We start from the raw sequence: 22,515 nt of genomic DNA on the forward strand, positions 1-22,515 counted from the left end.
TCTTTTTTTTTTTTTCTTCAATAGAGAGAAAAAAAAAAGTAAAAGAAAACAAAGCTCAGCAGTGTTTATAAAATATACCGGAGTATTGGCAGTCCGCCTGGACTTTCAAGGTCAAGCTCGCAGGTGCAGAATCGCAAACCTAAGATAGCTCCTTAACAGGAAAAAAAACTCGTAGCTCTGTTAAAAGCTAAAAGAGCAACAGAAGAAAACAGAAAAACAGCAACTCAAATTGCCCGCATTCTCCACCAAAATCTGTCACTGTTTCTACGAAAAATCCACCTGCATCCGTGACAGGGGGCCGTAGGCCCTGGAGGGGCCCTAGGCCGAAAAGAAAAAAAAAAAGTTAATTAGGAAAAGAAAACAGCGGCAACGATCTAAGGAGGCACACTTATTTACTAAATACTATATCGAAATACAGGATAACACAATATAATACAATATAATTGAAAATTGAGCTAACGAATCAAGCAAAATAGGAGAGAGAATGAGTCCCGTAACTGAGAGGCCTACTGTGAATCTAGGCGAACGGCTGAAGGCTCCCACACACTCCCCTGAACGCCAGAACTCCAAAGACGTCAGTCTGTTCTGCGACCAAGTTAATATAGAGTCCAGGTCCCGTGACCTATCGTGTTGTTCTCTGGGAGATGTAGTCTTCTTCTATAAGTTGCAGATTCAGTAAAATTATTCATGCTTTATATGATGTTATGATGTGGAATACTGATAGCAAAATTACAAAATTATTAAACCATGACAAAGAGAAAATACCTCCTTTGGCAAAGACATGGAGACCATAAAATTGTGTGATAATTAACCTAGGAACAGTCACTCACATTTCTAGGAACTGAAAATGAGGTCTTAAGGGACTAACAGAAATTTCTCTGCCTTTCTGCTAAGTCATATATTTTTCATGCCTCTGCGTATATCTTTGTATACTTTGTAATCATTTGATTCCTCTTGCTTATCAAGGCAAATCACATGTAAAAACAGTGTAAAATTAGGATGGTGGAGGACAGCTTTTGGAGCTTCCTCAGACTGCATTATTGTCCCTCCCCTTTGTACCCCAGCTCACAATTCTCCACCAGGTCAGCCAGACCTTGGTGCCAAGAATGGTTATGGAGCAGATCATCTGGAGTAAGATCACAAGGCTTGTGTGGGACATCCAGGGGATCAGGCCCAACCAGAATAGGTTCATGAAAGGCAGGACCTGCTTGACCAACTTGATTTCCTCCCATAATCAAACAACCCATCTGGTGGATGGCTGAAAGGTTGTTGATGTAGCCTACCTAGACTTCAGCAAAGCCTTTGACACTGTCTCTCACAGTATTCTCCTAAAGAAGCTGGCAGCCTATGGCTTGGGCAAACACAATCTGTTGGATAACAAACTGTCTGGATGGCTGGACACAGAGTGTGGAGGTGAATGGAGTTAAATCCAGCTGGCAGTGGGTCACAAGTGGTATTCCCCAGGGGTCAGTACTGGAGCCAGTCCTGTTTAATATCTTTATTGATGTCCTGGATGAGGAGGTTGGAGTGCACATTCAGTGAACATGTACATGACACCAAGTTGTCAGGAAGTGCTGTTCTGCCTTGGGGTAGAAAGACCCTAAAGAGAGTTCTGGACAGGCTGGATAGCTAGGCTTGGGCCAGTAGTATGAGGTTCAAGAAGACCCAGTGCCAGTTCCTACACTTCAGCCACAGCAACTCCAGGCAATGCAGCAGGCTTGGGGAAGAGTAGTTGGAAGATTATGTGGAAGAAATGGACCTGGAGGTGTTGGTAAACACTCAGCTAAACATGAGCAAGAAGTGTGTTCATGAATTGGGGTTGTTTAGCATGGAGTTGAGAAGGCTTCAGGAAGACCTCATTGAGGCCTTTCAGTACTTAACAGGAGCTTATAAACAAAAGTCCAAGTTTTTAAACAGTCTAATAGCGATAAAGCAAGTGAGAATGACTGGAAAGTAAAAGAGGGGAGATTTAGTTTAGATATTAGGCAAGAATTCTTTATTCAGAGTGTGGTGAGGCACTGGCAGAGGCTGCCCAGAGAATCTGTGGATGCCCATCTCTGGAGGCACCAAAGGCCAGACTGCATGGGGCCCCGGGTAGCCTGACCTGGTGGGTGGAAATTCTACCCATTGCAGTAGGACTTGAACTGGATGTTCTTTGACATTCCTTCCAATCTAAGCCATTCTATGAGTCCAAAGGCAAACATGACTCCTCTTGGGAATTATTTGAACTCAGAGAAGTTGAACACAAACGCACAAAATATGTGTAATCATCTTAAAAGAAAGTTCACAGTGATAGTGTAGCAGCAGCTGCATACACCTCTTACAAATGAAGGCAAAAATGCAGTAAGATGAATTCAGGGTATTACTGCTCATTTTCCATTGCTGTGTCATTTTCTTTTAAGCCTTGGTTTCCATTTTCCTCTTTTTAAGGAGAAGAAACTGTTTCTCCACTCATCACTCATCTGTCATATGCATTTAGTTTGCAGAGTTTTGAAAACAGGGATTCTGTATATAGAATAGAAAAGTGATTTTGTGAAGTCTTTTCTCACTGCTGTGCTATGTAAATATTTAGTCCATATGCACTAGCTTAAACTCACTTGGTAATTTTTATAATTCTTAGATATATCATAGAGTTTGCAGTTGTCAGATTATGGAGATTCTCACTCTGCCAGTGTTTACAGACTAAGTGTATGCATGTGTGTGTATTTTCCACATTAAAGTTAAGAACCAAACAGTCAAAATTGGAGAAAATTAAGATTTCCTCATTTGCATTACAGTATTTACATGATTCAGCAATTCTACCTTTTATTAAAGCTTTACTAGTTTTAAATGACATTTAGGGTGAAAAGCTAGACCTTTTAAAATAAATGCAGGAGAGAAAAAGTAAGGCTAAGAGAAGGAATCAATTTCCAGTGCTCGAACACTCACAGAGCTCCTCCTCTGGGACGCAGAAAGCAGGGTATGAACTGTGCAGAAGGGTATAGGTAGCATCATGTCTGCCTGCAATAAATAGGATGTAACAATTACGGTGTGATACAGGGAAGGGAGCGGGGCTGTTGGCAAGCACGTTACCTCCAAAAGTCATCTACTTCTGCCCTGTAGCTGCATCTCATGCAGCTGCATTGCATTTAACAGCAAAGCTGGTGACCACCCTGGAGCAGGTCTGATTCCGTGGGCTTATCTCTCTCCAACGTGGCTTGTGACAAGAAATTCTCTGCTGAGCCCTGGTATTTTTCACAACAAAAACTTTATTCAGATGAATGCATTTCCATAAAAAGTGGAAGTTTTAAAGAACTGGTATTTTCTGGTAAAACAAAGAAAGGACCAAAAAAGTTTTTGTCAAAAGAAATTCCAATGTAGCTGCTTATTTCCTTTTTTTTTTTTTTTTTTTTTTTTTCCTTCTGAGTGCAGAGCCTTCCGCAATGTATAGCTGGAGGAAGGCTCACAGAGTAAGCAGCTATTCACAATTTTGCTTTATCTCCATTCTGCAATGTGTGGTCCAAAACTTTGTTTATTTTTTGCTATTCAAACTTTACTCTAAAGCCAGACTCATTAATTTCTTCATGTGCTTTTTATATCGTCCATGAAAGTGCTTGACAAACAGTAATCTATTTTTCTTTCCTTGTGCTGACAGACAGCTGAGACAGGGGGATTAAGGTCAGAAGTGTCATTAATGTTGGGTGCTTGATCTGATATCCTGAAAACCTGGTCTTGTAGGCCTTTCACCATTACAAGCAATTATGTACTTGCAGTTCCTGGTTGAAGTTGAGGCAGTAGGCAGCCAAGTCTCCCCACTGCAGACCGCTATTTGCCACCCATCAAACAGAAGACACAATGAAGGACAATCCAGAGAAAGTACTCTGCTGGATTCAGCTGCAGCCACCATGGAGGATGGCTCATAATCCCAGGCAGCATGAAACTGTTCTTCTCAAGCTTCCTTCCATGCATGGTACTTATTCATTTGTTGGACAGCCATGTATGAAGCCTTAGTGTGATGACTGTAGCCAGGGAGCTTTTGAAGACTACATCTAACATATTTCCATCTAATCTCTTCTGACTTCTGGTGAAGTAAAACTGGCCAAGGCCCTTACAACTTGACCAACCTTAGCTTTTGGCCCGTAATTGTTACACATTCACTGTGAAGCGGCTAAAGAAATGTCAATTTTAGTACTCAAAAAGTAAAATGTTTTGTCAGGTACCTTATTTTTCAAAGCAGATCATTCACTTGAAAGTTTCCTAGAAGTTTCCGAAAACAGATGCTTATATTTGAGTCTACTTACTATATGGAAAATATACACTGAAGTAGCCATATTTTAGTAAGTCTTTGAGATAATGTTGATAAGGTGTTAAAATGTTAAGTACCATGGAGTCATTAGTTCAGCCTATAACAAATTGGACTCGAGAACATAAGTATGTGAAACAGAGGAGGAGGACTGTCACTCAACCACTACTGATTTGTTACTTCACTTCTTCCTGCATACACCTATTCAGCAGCTGCACTCCTATGCTACTGCTGTGATGTGCTTACAGATTGGCACCAGCTAATCATAATTACCCACTGTCATTTCCCACACTTCTCTCACCTTACAGAGTCTGAGTGCAGAGAGCACTCCCTTTGCCAGCTGCAGAGAACTTGAAAATCATATCCTCACCTGCTTTTTTATCTGGCATGTTGGCCAGTTAATAGTTCTCCTCCACATTCTTGTAATTGCACTGCCTGTATCAACTACACATCCTTCAGATGTGGAAGGATGGATCTGTAGACTCCGGCCTTTCTACCCATTAGTACTATTCTGCTAAATCATTTCTGTAATTTTGATTTTTCTTTGGGCTGTATGACGGTGGTACGCCTTGCAATATACCAAACTTATCTGTCCTTTAGATAAGAATAATACAGATGTTAAGACCCTCTTAATTGCATTTATAATGTTGAATAGTTTCTCCTTTTGAGACAAGGATAACCATTTTTGCTTCCTGTTAGAGATATCTTGTTTCACCCCCTTATCCTTTAAATGGAAACACAAGTCTGCCATTTAATAAAGCCCCAATAGTGATCCTGTTTTAAAGGACAAGGGCTAATCACTTGCTGTTTAACATTCCAGCCACATGACAGTGGAGAAGAATAAATCAGTTAAACAGCAAGATGCAGCACAACTAATTTTCATGTAAAATGGGGTGATTACCTTTTTTTTTAACCATTGTGATGTTTTTTTAAGCTGTTGAAGTCCAAATATTCTCATCTATCAGTTTATGAATTATTAATAAAAAAAAGAGAGAAAAGAGGCTTTCTTTTTCTAAATATCATCTGCTAAGCCACCACAGACTGAAGTGCCTCACACTGATTCCTGATTTACATAGTCCCAGTTGGAAGTTAATGAAGACTGCTGAGCCACCTTTCAACATGCAGATAAACCTTCATGTATTTAAAAGCAGGGAATATGTGCTTGTTGCTGGCAAATTATTCATCTAAGATCTGAAGTTTCTGACACCGCCTGCGTCAGATAAACTGTCACCCAAATTGCAAACTAATTAGTGATTCAAACATTTTCGAGCTGATTGATGACAGAATAATTTACGCTTGTTTCTCAGTTTCCAGCTGGCATAGGCTGCTGACTGGAGCCCTAATTAACGCTAGTACATCAGTCATGTTCTGCCAAGGCAGCACATACAATTAAAAGGCAGTTTAAATGGAATATCACATTAAAAAGGCTGGTAGATGCAAATGTGAGGAAACAGCACTTTAGGATAAACTGACAACAGAATCCCACAAACCAAAACAGAATGGAACAGGGATTATTATTATTACTATTTTTTTAAATGCAGAAATAAATTGTACACCACATAGGCCATTTAACAAAATAAAACAAGTGTGAAGGCAAAAAACACGTACTAAATTCTTTATTGTTGTTATTCCAAGGAGTTCTAACCAGGTGCTTTTCTCTTAATATTTGTTAGACAGTTGGTTCACACTTGTGTTTTGGATTTCAGCTATTTAAAAATGAAATAGAGTGCGTCAGTGACAGCGTGAAGTTATTTACAGCAATAGTAAAATGCAAAACAGAAATATCAATATGTGTACTTGTGAGGACTATATATTGCAGCAGCCTTTAAAACCAGTTTTAAATAACAAAATAGCTAATCCAAAAGTCAATGAAATCAAGGGAAAACTGGTCATAGGAAGTACAGGGGGAATACGCATGTATTCCCAATTCTTATATTCAGGAGAAAATGAAAGATTCTGAAAACAGTGCTACCATATGGCAAAGATACCATTGTTTCCTGCGGCATTCCCCTGGTCAAGTCAGAAAACACTCAGGGAACACATAGTTATTGTATAGGTTTTAAATGACTGCTGTTGCTGTGGGTATAAACACAAGCTACTGCCTGATTCTTTATCAAGCAAGTACTGCAGCTTTCAACTACAGAAAGCCAGTCCTCTGTGGCTCTGCTGTCAGAAAGCTTTTTTGTTTTATTCTGTCTATTTTACTATATCCATATTAGAACCACAATATCTGTATATCAGTTGCTCTCTAGCTATCAAGCAGTCAGGTAGGAGAAAATGCATTTTGTCACCTCAGTAATGAGAAATGAGGATAGTCGTAACCCATGTTCTCATTTACATTTGAACTACAAGAGTGCTGGCCACCTGAAACCTATGATCAAGCTAAGGACAGAAAGTGTCCTCCTCCATGCAACTCACAAAAGGTGTTAACCCAGCAGTGCCAGACCCCTGTTGCATTGTACGCTGCATATTTGATGACACTGGTTTATCTTACTCAATGTGACCTCTGTGGGGGAAAAGTTTTCATGAATATAAACAGCCCTAGGGTTTGTACCTTGTCTGCTAAGGTGTTTTTGAGATTATCTATAGCACATGACAGATGAGCCCTTGACTCTTACAGCACTCAAGAACAGAACAAAGAGAAGTCACTGTAGTAACCACAGACTGTGAGACAGGAGATGTGCAAAAGCACTCCAATTTGTTTCTTGGAGCACAGCAGACTGAAAGCTCACATCACTCAGTTCAGCCACACTTTGCTGTCAAATGCCATTTTGCATTGCCACATATTTACACCTTTAAAAATATTAGATAAGTAATAATTTACATTTAGTATAGTACCTGGGGGATGGAGGGTGGAGGGGGGGGGGAGGGGAGGGTTGGGAGGAAGTATGGGAGGAAGTAGGGAGGAGGGGGGGGTGCTTCATATATCAGCTTTGACAGCTGAGCTACTTTAAGGAGCCTTACAAATCAGTGAATTGGAGGCAAGGGGTGAAGCTCACCTTAGGCATAAATAAGCCCAAGTCCTCTGACTTTGCAAGGGTTGGGTTAGATTTTTGCTGGGAGGTATGGCAAAGGCCACATGCTGCTTACGCACTTGTAGCCGTGAGACAAAAGCCACCAGAAAACCCCAGCTGAGTTTTTGGATGCCATGTCACCAAGCATCTGCAGACATGGTGGAGGTGTCCAGCACTGGGATGCCCTGTGAATGCGAAGCTATCAGAGGGGGACTGTCTCAAAAAGGTACCTCAGTAGCTAGGTGACAGCTGAGCAACAGTGGTCAGAATTATAATTTAGGATTTAGGGATCTAAATTTTCACAACCATACTTCTATTCCGATGTCCCCTTTTTAAATCTGTTTTTTTTTTCTTCTTCTTCTTCTTTTTTTTTTTTTGTTTTTTTTTTTTTGTTGGTTTTTTTTTTTTGTTGTTGTTTTGTTTTTTGGTTTTTTTTGTTTTCAGCTTCATACACAAGAAATATTTTCTACTCACCTGTAGAACATAGTTTGGGATGACAGGATTACCTTCTACTTTTTAAAAAAGCTGTCAAAAGCATTGATCCTATCAGCAGAGGTAACAGTGAAGAGAAACACAAAAGAATTTTATTATTGAAATCACACATTCAGGAAATAGGAAGAATTGATAGCAGTCTGTGCATTCAGTAAGAAAGCACACCCTAAATAGCTGATGGCAGATGTCTTTTTCACGAAGTCTTACATACCTTGAGTAAATCACCCTATACATGTAGAATGATTCCTGTAGAATTGGATCAAAGAAGTTTTCTGTTGCCTCCTATTCGTCCTGTTTCCATGCCATTGCTGATCATGGTGGAGGCTCATTACGTCTCCTCAGAGAGTAGCAGTTCTATAAGAGAAGGAATTCTGAATTCCCTATGGAAACTAAAACTTCTAATGTGCAATGTAAATACAGCAAGTGCTAGCCAGTTTGTGTTTATAACATATTAACCAAGTGCAGTATCACCTCCCCAGTGGGGAACCCAGAGAAGCCTGAATGCTCAGACTCTTATGAGCTTTCTCTAAAGCTCTCTTTCTAATACTGAACACATGCAAATCTTTGCAATATGAAATATGTTTTCTTCCCTTTCAAATACTTTTTCCCTCAGGTTTCCTAATATGAAGGTTTGCTTTCTTTGATGAGAATAGAGCCTGCACAATTAAGCATGTTTATAGCAGAATTTGCTTCTGTAACCCAAGGGACAGGAAAGCATTCAGGAAAACAGGTTGGAAGAGTTATTTTAGAGGTTTGGATATTTAAGAGGTGTTTTTTTTGTTTGTTTGTTTTTGTTGTTGTTGTTTTGTTGTTGTTGTTGTTGTTGTTTTTATATTCTCTAAGGTTAGAAAGAATTCTTTGCCTATGCAAGCTTAGATAAAATAAAGGCAATACCATGGGAGAGAGGAAATAAAGACAATGTTGCACCATCAGTCTATGCACCTTTGAGAACTAATTTCATTTCATAGTTTTGCCGCAGACTTATGTGACATTTGGGAAGTTACTTAATCCAGTGGCACCTCATTAACCAATTTGTAAGGAGGGTAAAATGACATTTTCTTCCCTCTAACAGTCTTAACTGTTCTTCTGAACTTGCAAAGTACTACTCGTCCGAACTGTTCCACTTGAGAGGTGTTATATACACTCTGGTGCTTAGCTTGTAAGCTCTCCAGGATAGACTCTGAAGATGTGAACAACTAGAGACAAAATGATTTGTAACTTTTTACCTGCAACTGCAGAAATTTGAAATAACTAAATTTTTATGTAATCAGAGCCTTCACTGTTACAGTAGTTGTATTGTGAACATGTAATATCTGAGCATCCTCTCAAGACTTTTGAAGATTTTCTACTTCGATTTCTATTACTTAATGGGATCTCTAACAACCAAGAAAGTCTGTAGCCTTCTGCAGCCATACAATCTTAAGGATCACCTCAGATGGAAAATGTTTCATCCTTACATTATTGTTTTGGGCCTCATTTTTTATTTCTTTACACTCATAGGAAGTAAAATATTTGGAAAAATATCTATAAAATTCCTCATCCCTTGTGTGGTATTTCAGTCCCAAGCAATACCAGGAGGCAGCACAGGTGTGCGTCTCAGCAGGAAGGCAATAGGACAATGGCTGCTGGAAATGAGGAGTCACAGTGGTGAAAGCTAGCCCTCAATAGCATGTGCTGAGTAAAGTAAGCAGATGAGAGGAGAAGGAAAAGGAACAAAGGATCTGTAGGGAACTATGACATGGCACGTGCATGCACTAAGGTGGGATTAAATAAATAGCTGAGCTGTTCTGGAACATACTAGTGAAAAAGCCCATATACAGAAGTTAGCAGGTGTAGCAAGCCGAGCAGAAGCACAAAGAGAGAGGTGTTGCTTCTGAATTGGAAACAAGCTTTAGGTGTGAATCATCTTTAGGATTGCTCTTTGACTGTCCTGGCCTCCCTTTTTAATTTTAGGCTTTAAGGCTCATGCTTCAGTGGTGCATTTCAAGATTATAATACAGTGTGTGGATCACAGGTGAAAAGCAAATACTCCGTTAGACCAGTGAGGTTCCTCAGAGCAGGTGCTGTTGATGAATCATATCGTTAAGTGTCACTTATGATGGTCTAAAGGTACAAAATTTGACTGCATATCACCAGCACTTAATATCAAGACAGAACAAGCTATGCCTAGACCCTGCAACAGAAAATCTGAGTACAAAACAGGAACAAGCATTAGCAATCACAATAGAAGTAACAACTAGCCTAGAGACTTAACATAGATAATAGGAAGCTGAAAGAACAACATATATCCTTCCTTTGCAGGAACAAGGCTGTTTTTGCAAACTAACACTACCACCTTATCCATTCATTGCAACAGAATTATATTGCTTTATAAAGGTGCAGCTTAAAGAAGAATTAGGCTTGTAGTCCTCTTGTGAATTATACACAATATATTTATAATGGATAAAGAAAAACATGTTTAAAAAATGAAAGAAAATTAAAAACCAAAACAAAACATAAACACCTCAAGCATGGAAAAACTATCTGAAAAATCTGTAGTTTGGGTACATACACCTCTTTCACAAGATACCTGTAGTGTATTAGGCAAAATCGGACCCTCGGGATGTAACGTGATAGGCCCTCCCCTGCTTGGTCATGCATATGTAAAAAAGGTATAGATGAAACAGGATACCTATATAAGGGACCCTCACATTCCAATAAAGGCCATTTGCCATGCGCTCTCTTGTCGCTGTCTTGGCATTTGGCCCAGCCGCAGATAGTCAGGGATGAACACGGGACAATTCAGAGCTACAATTGGTGACCCTCTCCGTGCCCTGGCTGCGGCTGCTTCTATGCGGCTTCATTCCTGCTGCGAGCGACATACTTTCTTCTTTTCGTCGCGGAGTAGACAGAAGCCCGGTTGGTGGGGGAGCGGCCGTACCCCTCCATTGTTGGGACACTTACGCCAGATACTGACTGCGGGTCAGTGGCGCTATGGAAGCCGTGGTTAAGGTACTCTTCTCTTCCTGTAAATCTCTCTCTCACAAACAGGCCCCTTCTAGGAAGGAGCTGTTTGCTCTTCTTTTTTTGCTAGAGAAGGAGGGGGCGCTGGCGGCTCCCTCAGATATTTACGATCCTGCTAATTGGGATGGGATTACTTCTGTGTTGACACAGCGCATTCTTGTCACGCAGAAAGCCTCAGAGTTTAAGACCTGGGGTTTGGTTTTGGGGGCCCTCAAGGCAGCCTACGATAATGATCAGGCAAGATCGCTCCTGGGGTTAGAGCCCGGGGGGGGAGTTCTGCTCTTTCTGGGGGGGAGGATAAGATGGTGGGCTCTCCAGAGGTCCAAGCAGTGGAGTTAGTCAAAGGGGAAGTGGCTGAGCTCACAACTGCCGCCCTAAAAGCAATGAAAGCGGCTTGGAAAGAAGGGAAGATAGATGCTCAGGTTGGGGCTGCTTCAGGAATTGGGTGGGGAGGCTTTTCCTCTTACAGATGTGAGGATTTGAAAGACAAAGACAAGGTGGTGCGAGCCATCCCGACCGCACCCATCACTCCGGCTGAACAACAAGCAGACGGCCCTGTCCAGCAGCATTCCACACATTCCACATCCTTATCTCTTGACCAGCAGAAGCCTTCCTCTGAGGCCCCATCACGGTATCCAAAGCAACCTGCGTTCCTTCGCCCATCCTTGGGGGTGGGGAAGGGGAGTGAGCAGGGGCGGGAGGATGGATCCCTTCCTCGAGATGCGATGGGTTGTGGGTGTGGCTCCGCCCCGGGGGGCGGGGTGGATAGGCGTAACCAAGATAGAAGCCAATCCACATCAGCGGGGGCGGAGGCGGAGGTGTTCCTAGTCATCATAACCCTTCCCCGAGAGGGTGGGCTATTGGTCCACCTCTACCTGGGGGGAAGGGGAAGGGAGAACAAGAGCAACCAAGTCACGGATTGGTCAAAGATAAGGGAGGCATTCCTTTTTATCGTTAATTGGAGGCCCGGTCAGGGGGCCCCGGGCTCGAGTGGAGTCTCTGAAGCAGAAACAAGACCTGCTGACGAGCGAACTACTGTAGCCCGAGTTGGAGTCCGTTAAACTGCTGTTAACAACTTTGAGAAGTTTTTTTTCATCTATGCTTTTGTTTGTTGTGGTTGTGGACTGTGATTGATATCAGTCCTTGGATGTGTTAAAACTACATAATTTGGTTATGGCTTGAAGATTGGTGGTTTAAGTAACTTGTAACATACCTTGGAATTTGGAAAGTTTTGTGTGTGCACCTCTTGGGGAAGTGAGAAAGTAATTTTTTGACGTTTGTGCTTCTCCAAGAAGTTTATTGCTTTTGAAAAACCTAGAAGTGTTTGCAGACCTTTTTTCAGGTCATCCTGGATTTCTGATACTTCCTTCACAGTGATAATCATTCCTTTCTTTCACCTCTTTTTGTCAAACTGGTTATGATTTGCATGTAACTCCTCCATAGTGTTTCCAAATGAAATGAGCCAAGGGACCTATCTAATATCTGTTAGTTGTGGTCACAAAAGAGATCTATCATAAAGACTTTTGCACTGATGTTTTTCAGTGTCAGCACCAGCCCAGTGGTATCAGTGAAAACTATATTACTTGAGAAAAAAAAGAAGGAATAGAGATGGCACTTCCAGCAGGAAGGCTTGCTAAAATGACATATGTATTGAACTTTTAAATCAAGGATGTGATGATGGGCAACAAGCAGTAGTCCTCATTTCATTTTAGTTAACAAGGAAAGAGTGAAAAGTCATGGAAAAAATATGATAATATTAAAGAATTTGGAATCAAGTTAATGGGAAGGCCCATTCCTGCTGATAACTTGGAGGAGAGGAAGAATGCTTAGGATAAACTGTATTGGTTATTGTCACTGTCTTTGTGATTGTTAGATGTTTATGGTATGTGAAAGTATGAATGCTATATGGAAGTGGAATTATTAATGTTACATGGAAGTGTAATTGAGGGTACGAGTAGTGGAATTGTGAAAAACAAAAAACAGCAAAAAGATTACAGAAGAACAGTGAGTTAAAATATTGAAAGCGATCTGCTCTAGCCAGAGAAGTTTAAGTGCCAGCAAGAGAACGCAAACCCCCGCGCTGCCCCCCCTCCTGCTTACCCCACCCCCACCCCTCGGCTCTGCCGCTTGTGAAAGTAAACAAATCGTTACTTCCGAATGGGGACAAAAGCAAAACATTCTGAGCGTTCGTGCCCCTAGTTTAGTGTTAATCACTACCCCTGCTAGGACCAGTATTACAAAGTGTTTGTCTGGCAGTAATTGTTACAATCTTTCGGTTTTCTCCCTCTTTGTCTGCAGAACTGATTGCACCTCTGAAGGTCTCTTGCTAGTCCGAGCAAGAATGTCTTCATTTTCTCCCAATAATATACACATTGAGGGAACTAGGGTAGGGTTCTTGGACAGGGGACGCCCTGCAGGCGCTGCCTATCACATTCACCACTGCCTATCACATTCACCACTATTGTGTTCCTTCTCTCTCCTTTTGGTGGTTTGCCACCTCATAGTTGTTGATAAGTAATAATACATTAGCTTAGAAATTTTCATTTATAGAGTTGTCTAAAATGAATGCTTGAATGAGTGTGTATGTGTCAACTCAAAAAATTATGATGTTACCTGTAACCTTATGTTTAGTGTATTATCAGTCAAGGTTTTGATTGAGTGATGATGATTATGTTAACATTTAAGTCCCCTGCAGCTCAGCGACACTGGGCCACTGCCATCATGGTCCTTGGTGTGCTGCGACACATCAAGACAGACAATGGCTTGTGCTTCATCTCTAGATCTACTCAAGGAGCATTGGGGAATATCTCACTCGACAGGCATCCTTGGGAATTCCCAGGGACAAGCAATTTTGGAGAGAGCCAACCACCTCCCCAAAGAGAAGATCTGTGTGCTTGGGGAAGGGGAAGGATACTCAGGCAGAGTCCCAGTAGTACAACAGGGTGAAATTTTAGCTCGTGCATTATACGCTCTGAATCATTTTGAGCGAGGAGAAAGCATGAGAACCCCTACCCAGAAACACTGGCAACCAAGGGTCCTTCAGGAGGGCCCACCGGTAAAAGTTAAAGGTGACAGTGGGTCCTGGGAATCAGGATGGACTGTATTAGTGTGGGGCAGGGGGTTTGCAGCAGTAAAGAGCAATGAGACTGGGGATATTCAATGGGTACCCTCGCGTCGAGTTAAACCAGAATTGGCTAAACAAAACAAGAAGGCTAAGGAAGTAACAAGAGCTGAGTGTTTCTTCATAGGATTTGCCGATTGGATGCCCGAAGAGATTGGAGAACCCAGAACAAAAGAAGCACAGGAAGATGCTCCTGTTGATACCAAAGAAGAAGAAGGGACGTGAATCCCCTGACAAAGAATCTTTGCTGCCTACAAGAATTACTATGTTGACATTTATATACCTCATGTGTTTATTGTGGTCACCAGTGGGGGGCATTCACTTGCTTAAACAGCCAGGAAACCTTTGGGTTACATGGGCTAATCAGACAGGGAATATGCATTTTTGCCTTGCTTTACAATCGGCCACCTCACCCTTTCAAACATGCCTTATTGGGAATGACACTTGGGACACCAATAGTTTGCAGTGGCTGAGCTCTAGATGCTTATTTTTTGGCACACAAAGGAAACCTCTAGATATGCTGCAATTCCTGGGGCATGGAGGTCCTTATTGGGATCACAAAACTGACCAATCTGCTCCATTTACTCTTGTATATCCCCGGAATAGCCGGACCTTTAACGGAGATGGGGAATATTGCGGTTTCACCCCTAACGTAACAAGGGCATACAGTCCACTAAATCCATTGAATGGGTCCTGGGTTCTACCGGTAACGACTTTTAATGTTAGCAGACTGGATGGATCAGTTAGAGAGGTATATTGTGGGAATTATTCCAGGTACAACGGCTGTGTTGTTGCCTCTCTTCCCAAAGGCTCAGGCATATATGCAATTTCCGTCTGGAATAATAATACTGCTAAAGCCTTACCCCCAGGAATTTTCCTTATCTGTGGGTATCGCGCTTGGCAAGGGATTCCAAGAAATGCAATAGGGGGACCCTGTTATCTAGGAAGGTTAACTATTTTATCACCCAACATTACGGAGGTATATAAGGCACTCAATCACACTTGACCTAAGAGAGGAATTCACGCCTTGGATTCTGAATGTGGCGATGATGTTAAATTGTGGGGACCCACAGCAAGGATCTTTGCTTCGTTCCTTGCCCCCGGGGTAGCGGCTGCACGTGCTTTGAAAGAAATCGAAAGATTGGCTTGTTGGACTGCAAAACAGGCTAATGTTACTTCTCAACTTCTTTCGGACCTGCTTGTAGACGTAAGCGGCAGTAGACATGCTGTACTTCAGAACAGAGCAGCAATAGACTTCTTGCTTCTGGCCCAAGGGCATGGTTGTCAAGATGTTGAAGGGATGCGTTGATTTAATCTGAGTGATCATAGTGAATCAATGCATAAGCAGTTAGCTTGGTTGCAACATCATACCAAGAAGATTGGCATCCAGGATGATCCATTTGGGAACTGGCTGGGTAGTATATTTGGAGGTACTGGACCTTGGATTAAGCAATTATTAAGGGTGCTAGTAATAGGGCTCATTATATTTCTCTCACTGCTGATCTGCACACTGTGTATCATCCAGTGCCTCCAAGGATGCATCAGACGGATGGTGACAGGAATCTTCGAAGAGAAACGTGAGCAAGAACGAATGTATGAGAGGCTCTAAAGAAGCATGAAGAGTAAAAGCAATCGGGTTGTCACGGGTTAAGCTACTCTATCATAGGGAGGGGGAAATGTAGTGTATTAGGCGAAATCAGACCCTCGGGATGTAACGTGATAGGCCCTCCCCTGCTTGGTCATGCATATGTAAAGAAGGTATAGATGAAACAGGATACCTATATAAGGGACCCTCACATTCCAATAAAGGCCATTTGTCATGCGCTCTCTTGTCGCTGTCTTGGCATTTGGCCCAGCCGCGGATAGTCAGGGATGAACACGGGACAATTCAGAGCTACAGATACCTCCTCTGATCATTTGACAGCAGCATCCATCTTTTAATTCTTTATTCTTGAAATTATATGAATAGCTCTTTTCTCTTCAAAATGTTTTGCAGCCCATAACACCAACCCTCCTTATTAGCTGCTAATAGCTGTTTTCTCTGTATTATTTTCTTATTTCCCTTGAAATAGTAGCTGGTGTGGAGAAGGGAGATTTTGAGATCTACAAGCAAAGTTCAGCCCTCTTTCTTTGATTCAGATCACACTGCTGCATATTTTACCTACTAGGCACCATGTATATATGAAAGTTTCATATATAGTTTTTCAATAGCACACCACCTTTTAATAGTTATAATATTAATAGAACTTGTTATCCATGGGCAAATTCAGTGAAGCTAATCTTTCACCTTTTCTCCCCACAACAAGTCTTTTATTCCTATCACCAGTGAGTTTCAGACAAATAGCCTTACCTCTCTTTCAACAAGGTATACCCTAAAAACCAGGAAAACTTTGAAGTATGCTGTGCTTCAGCACAGAAATAATTTGTCTCTAAAGAATATGAGAGTTTTCTATTTTTCCATTCTAATGAAAATACTTAAAAAACTGAGGTGAGATATGGAAATAGAAATAACCTACCAGGTGAAACAGTGATACTCTGTGCTTAAGCTGGTCATGTTGTCTAGCTGAATGCTCAATAGCTGAGAATTGCATCATGTTGTATACTTTGTTGAAAAGGTAGCCAAACAGATGTGCAAAGATACTTTTTTTTTTTTTTTTTTCTCTGTTATTAGCTTTTTAACATGTTTAGTTTGCCTGTGTTTTACAACGGCAACAGATTCACATATATAAAAAGTGATTATTTGATTTTTTTTTTTGTAGTGGCTTGTGGTTATTTCACCAATGAATGATTATTGTCCATCCCATTATCCCATTAGAACTCTGATGATAAAAAAAGAGAAAAATGACTTTCACAAATTTTAATGACATGCAGTACTTGTCTATTCCAGCATAGCTTTGACCTCAGATAAATAAGTCAGTCTTCATTCCACAGAGCTAGTTACAGCTTCAGAAATCAGGGTGACTGAAAATACTAAGATGTTATTTTAAAAAATACTGTGTCTTTGTTGTTTAGCTTTTTTTTTCTGTTCAAAAACAAAAGTGGAAATCTTTGCTAGTGGGAAAGTAAGTAAATGTCCATGGAAAAAGTGTTCTGAACTAGAAGCCTGATTTTAAGTCTATAGTTCTATTCATCCTCCAAACAAAGACGTTCCCCTCTTCAGCAGCTCTCTTGTCACTGTTCTTTCTCTAAACCCTACAATGTGCTGGTAATACAATTTGCAAAGTAACCAGGTTGAGAGTCTGATCTAACTGAAAACATAACCAAACAGAGAAGAGGACTTTTTAGCTGGATCTGGCTTTCAGTGTAATTTTCTACATAGTTGTGAAGATTGTAGGTCACTGAAGCAGAGCACAAGGATGAACAAGTGGTAGGGAGAATGAATGGGATTAGACTGATGATAATGCTCGTTTAAATGAATAACAAGTAATGACTACCAAGTTGTTCTCATTCTGTCAACAAATACATATGTTACTAGAATTTAGTGTAACTAATTTCACAATGAGCTAACTAATCACAGCTGAAAATTAAAATACCATTTAAAGAAACCTTGTTAAGATCAGACTTGTCATGGTAATAACCAAATCATGATCTATGAATATGAGGCATAAAAAGTGAAACTACTTATAATTTGCAGAGAACTGGCTTTGAATACTATATTTTTCACTGTAATGCATTGAGTTAAACCAGATATTACTCAAATGTTAACAGGAGGGCTAGCCATCTTCTCATAATGTGCCTGGGGCTTATAGCAGACTAATCTAGTAGACTGAGTGAAAAGATCTCAGGACATAAGTCATGTTGGACATATCATGCTGCCAGACACTTTCACTTATGCATGCAAGTGAAATGAAACAATATGTGCTTGTAGCAAAGATACTCATGCTTCAGATCCAGTATACTGACTTCAAGTATACCACTAGCTTGAGTTTGTATTAACACAATCAAGAAGTACCCTTTTCTGTTATTTTAATGATAACATGCAAGGAATGTGCACAATTCAAATAATTTCAAATTCCAAATCCTTTTAAGAGAAATTGGGATTAGACTTTAAAAAATCTTCCAATTCTCAATAAAAATGTCAGGATTTTATTTTTGGTTTGTATGCTTGTTTTCTCAAAGGCTGTCAATGCTATTTTCACCCAGATGTATAAGTTATTTTATACCAGATTTACACTGTTGATTGTATTTTGATAATATTCCACTTTTCTCCCCTTCAGTTCATTTTTTTTTTCCTCCATGAAGTAGCTTTAACAAATTCTAATTTTTATGTCATAAAATAGGCTTTTTTTGAAAAGCAAAACTGGGTGTTTAATTCTCCTAATTATGCTGTCAGGTTGCAGCCAAAATAAATCTATAGGCTGTGTTTCAGGAAGAAACTATTTATTCTTAATTCTCAATTAATCCATGACTTCCCAGAAAAAGTGAAGATCATCTTTTCTGGAAAACATTTTTTTTTGAAGAGCTGCTGTACAGCTTTCATCAGTTATATGTTGGAGTCACAGAGCCAGTTACTCCCTCTTGTTCTCTTCCATCTCCACCTCTATCCAGCATATTATATGGGTAATAAAAACAAGCAAACAAACACACACACACAAAGTTTGAGCAAGTCTACAGTTGCTTATGTTTCCCCTGTCCTAATTAAGATATCACAGCCAAGTGTTTGAAACAGGAAATGAGAAAATATAACAAATATTCTACTGAGTTTGCTCGCCTCAGTTATTTAAAACCAGCTCAGATTAGAATGAAAATTTAGGAATTTTAGTTTAAATCATGTTGTCAAAAATATAGCTCACTACCAAGATGATTTTCTGAGTCATTGGAACAAATAATTGTCTATGCAGTCTATGCAAATCCAGTACTAAGTGGACGGTGCTTCTAGGATGCTTTAGAATAACCATTCTTAAAATACAGAAGAATTCCACAATGTGTCCACAGGAAGTTCCTTCTTTAAACAAGGCTATGCTCAGAGGATGATAAATTTTTCTCTCATTTAAATCTTATACATGTATGTGTGCTCATGCATTTTGGAAAGAGAAGGACTCCAACCAAAGCCTCAGCTATTGACTGTGACAGGAAGTCTCCTACACTAATAAACCCCTACATGTTACTTTTCTTCTGAATTTCATTCTGTTCTGTTGATATCCATTCTTTTTTATCCTCTTCTGTATACCTTCTCATGTGTCTCATTTTTATGGTAAACAGTCCTATTTTTTTCAGACCCTTTTCATATGCAGCTTTCTTCTGGCCAATCAATTTGTTCGGTTAAACAGTCTCAGCAGTCTTTCTCTTTGACAGATCATTTCTGAGGTATGGAGACTGGCACTAGTTAATGCATCCCAGCAATTTGCATTCTGCCATTGTGGTATTTCCCACACTAATCTCCATGAATTCTTCCCTTTCCAGAAAACGTTGGTACTACTTACCTATATGAAGCACTGTGACAGCATATTACTGATATGATGAAAAACTCCATGACAGAACTCATAGTAAGAGAAAATTATACAAAAACCACAGCCTATATGCCAGTTGTGAGCATGCTAACTCCTAGCTGCAATCAGTACAAATTTTTTAGTCCTTCTGGTGGCAAGAATAGCACCCAGAGATGGATAGAAAAATGTCGTCTACAAATGTATCAGTTGAATTGAAGAGATAACTATGTGGAATTTGCAAACCTAGGCCAAATCTAGTGTAAAAGAGCGTATGTCCTCTCTGCTCTGGGATTCTCATAATATGACAGCAGCCTAGAAAAGATATAGGAATTCAATGACTGAAAAAGAAAGAAGAGAGAAAAAAACCTGTTCAACCTTCAAAGTATGAATAGCCTGAGATCACATCATACCTCAGGTTTTCCAAAGTGAAAAATGCCAGCATTATTGTCACTGGCAAAGCCTGATTGAGGAGGCAAATATTTTGGCAGGGAACAAGATGTTGCCTCCTTTTTCTACTACTCAAAGCAGTGGCATCAATATTTCAAGAGCCAATATCCATCAAAGAGAAAAAATCCGTTGTAAAATAAAAGCATTGATCTGGGAGTCTGTAAAAATAGAAGTAAACAATGCAGCTATCAATAAAAGATTCTGACCTGAAAGATGTATTTAACCTGGAGGTAAATGATACTGTTTTTCGATTCTGTAAGGACAATATTAGAATGTTTAGCATTTCCGGGAAGGTTCTGAGCTTTATTTCATATTTGCATAACACTTTGCCCAGTGTGAACACTTCTAAGCTGCAAAAATAACAGTATATCTAGAGAACAGAGCAAAAGCTGCATCTCATAGGGATCTCTTTACATGCTATAGTCATCTCAGTCTCTCTTGAACTATCTTCTTAAGCCATTTCTCAACAGGCACTGTTCTTTTTCTAGTGCAGTTGTAAATAGCCTTTACTTGTCACTTCCATGATGTTGGGATTTCCAGAACTGTGTTTCCAGGAGATCTCTGCTCTTTATTGTGTTGAACTCCATTGAAGCTCAGTGTGGGAACCTGTCTCATATGTGGGAATCAGATTCATCAGTATCCAAGCCTGACTCATGTATCCTGTGGATAATATGGTTGTGTATGGACAAACCAATACAGTGCAATCTACACCCTCAGAATCTTCTATCCCCTCTAAAATTCCAAGTCTTTTGTACTTCTGAAGATCCTCACTTCTGTTCCCATTTCTATCCTGGATGAGAAATCTACAGCAAATGTGGGGTCAAAGTAAAAAAATCATATATTGGGGCTAGCCCGTGGGCCAGGGTGCTAGAAGGCAAGGGGACCTGTGAGAGCTGGTTAGCGTTTAAACGGCTCTTCTTCCAAGCTCAGGATCGGTGCATCCCTGTGACTAAGAAATCGGGAAAAGGTGCAAGGAGACCTGTGTGGATGAGTAAGGAGCTCATGTGCAAGCTCCACGGAAAGAAGAAAGTACATGATATGTGGAAGAAGGGTCTGACCACTTGGGAACAATACAAGAATGTAGTCAGGGACTGCAGAGATGCGACCAGGAAGGCCAAAGCCCACCTGGAGTTGAATCTAGCTAAGGAGATAAAGAATAGTAAAAAAGGCTTTTTTAAATACGTTAACAGCAAAAGGAAGGCTAGGGAGAATGTGGGCCCCATACTAGGTGAGGGGGGCGCTCTGGTAACAGGGGATGCTGAGAAGGCGGAAATACTGAATGCCTTCTTTGCTTCTGTCTTTAGTGAAAGGGCTCTCCCTCAGGAATCCCGGACCCTGGAGGTTGATGAGAGAGTCTGGGGAATGGGAGATTTCCCTTTAGTCAGGGAAGAGGTGGTCCGTGAGTGCCTAGGAAACATTAAGGTCCATAAATCCATGGGATCTGATGGGGTGCATCTGCGGGTGCTGAGAGAGCTGGCGGAAGTCATTGCTGAGCCGCTCTCTGTAATCTATCAGAGGTCTTGGAGAACTGGGGAGGTGCCTGAAGACTGGAGGACGGCCAATGTCACTCCAGTCTTCAAAAAGGGCAAGAAGGAAGACCTGGGTAACTATAGGCCAGTCAGCCTCCCCTCTGTCCCAGGGAAGGTGATGGAACAGCTTGTGCTGGATGCCATCTCCAGTCAGCTGGGTGATAAGGAGGTTATCATGAGTACTCAGCATGGGTTCACCAAGGGTAGGTCGTGCTCGACCAACCTGGTGGCCTTTTATGAAGATGTCACTAGCTGGGTGGACAGGGGGAGGGCGGTAGATGTAGTCTACCTTGATTTCAGTAAGGCTTTTGATACTGTCCCCCATGACATCCTTATAACAAAGCTGAGGAAGTATGGGATAGATGAGTGGACAGTGAAGTGGGTTGAGAATTGGCTGACTGGCAGAGTGCAGAGGGTTGTCATTGGCGGTGCGGTGTCTGGCTGGAGGCCTGTAACTAGCGGCGTCCCCCAGGGGTCTGTGCTGGGTCCGGTCTTGTTCAACATCTTCATCAACGACCTTGATGAAGGGATAGTGACCACCCTCAGCAAGTTTGCTGATGACATGAAGTTGGGAGGATTGGCTGATACGCCTGAAGGCTGTGCTGCCATTCAGCGAGACCTGGACAGGCTGGAGAGCTGGGCAGTAAGAAACCGGATGAGGTTTAACAAAAGCAAGTGTAGAGTCTTGCATCTGGGTAGAAATAATTGCATGCACCAGTACAGGCTGGGGGAAGACCTGCTGGAGAGGAGCTCTGCTGAGAGGGACCTGGGCGTCCTGGTGGACGACAGATTAACCATGAGCCAGCAATGTGCCCTTGTAGCCAAAAAAGCCAATGGCATACTGGGGTGTATTAAAAAGAGCGTGTCCAGCAGGTCGAAGGAGGTGATCCTCCCCCTCTACTCTGCTCTGGTGAGGCCTCATCTGGAATACTGTGTCCAGTTCTGGGCTCCCCAGTACAAAAAAGACAGGGATCTCTTGGAAAGTGTCCAGCGGAGGGCCACTAAGATGGTGAAGGGCCTGGAGCATCTCCCCTATGCGGAGAGACTTAGGGAACTGGGTCTGTTTAGCCTTGAGAAAAGAAGGCTGAGAGGGGACTTGATCCAGGTTTATAAATACCTGAGGTGTGGGAGCCATAGTGGCGAGGCTGGACTCTTTTCAGTAGCATGTGGGGATAGGACTAGGGGTAATGGGATGAAA

General features: G+C 41.3%; 2 long non-coding RNA genes across 2 annotated transcripts; one reads left to right on the top strand and one right to left on the bottom strand.

The window, feature by feature from the left end:
* Positions 1–375: 375 nt before the first annotated feature.
* On the bottom strand, positions 376–10,587 carry LOC146753926 (uncharacterized). Its single transcript, XR_014939663.1, has 3 exons — positions 10,460–10,587; positions 8,000–8,142; positions 376–3,000 (listed from the first exon to the last, which is right to left on the bottom strand). It is a non-coding gene; the product is annotated as an uncharacterized LOC146753926 (long non-coding RNA).
* On the top strand, positions 10,490–15,736 carry LOC116652502 (uncharacterized). The gene is made up of 2 exons (XR_014939662.1): positions 10,490–10,779; positions 14,040–15,736. It is a non-coding gene; the product is annotated as an uncharacterized LOC116652502 (long non-coding RNA).
* The last annotated feature ends 6,779 nt before the right edge of the window (positions 15,737–22,515 follow it).

The sequence above is a fragment of the Coturnix japonica genome, chromosome Z, assembly GCF_054131305.1.
Source record: "Coturnix japonica strain WE chromosome Z, WE-NBRP24, whole genome shotgun sequence".
Lineage (NCBI taxonomy): Eukaryota > Metazoa > Chordata > Aves > Galliformes > Phasianidae > Coturnix > Coturnix japonica.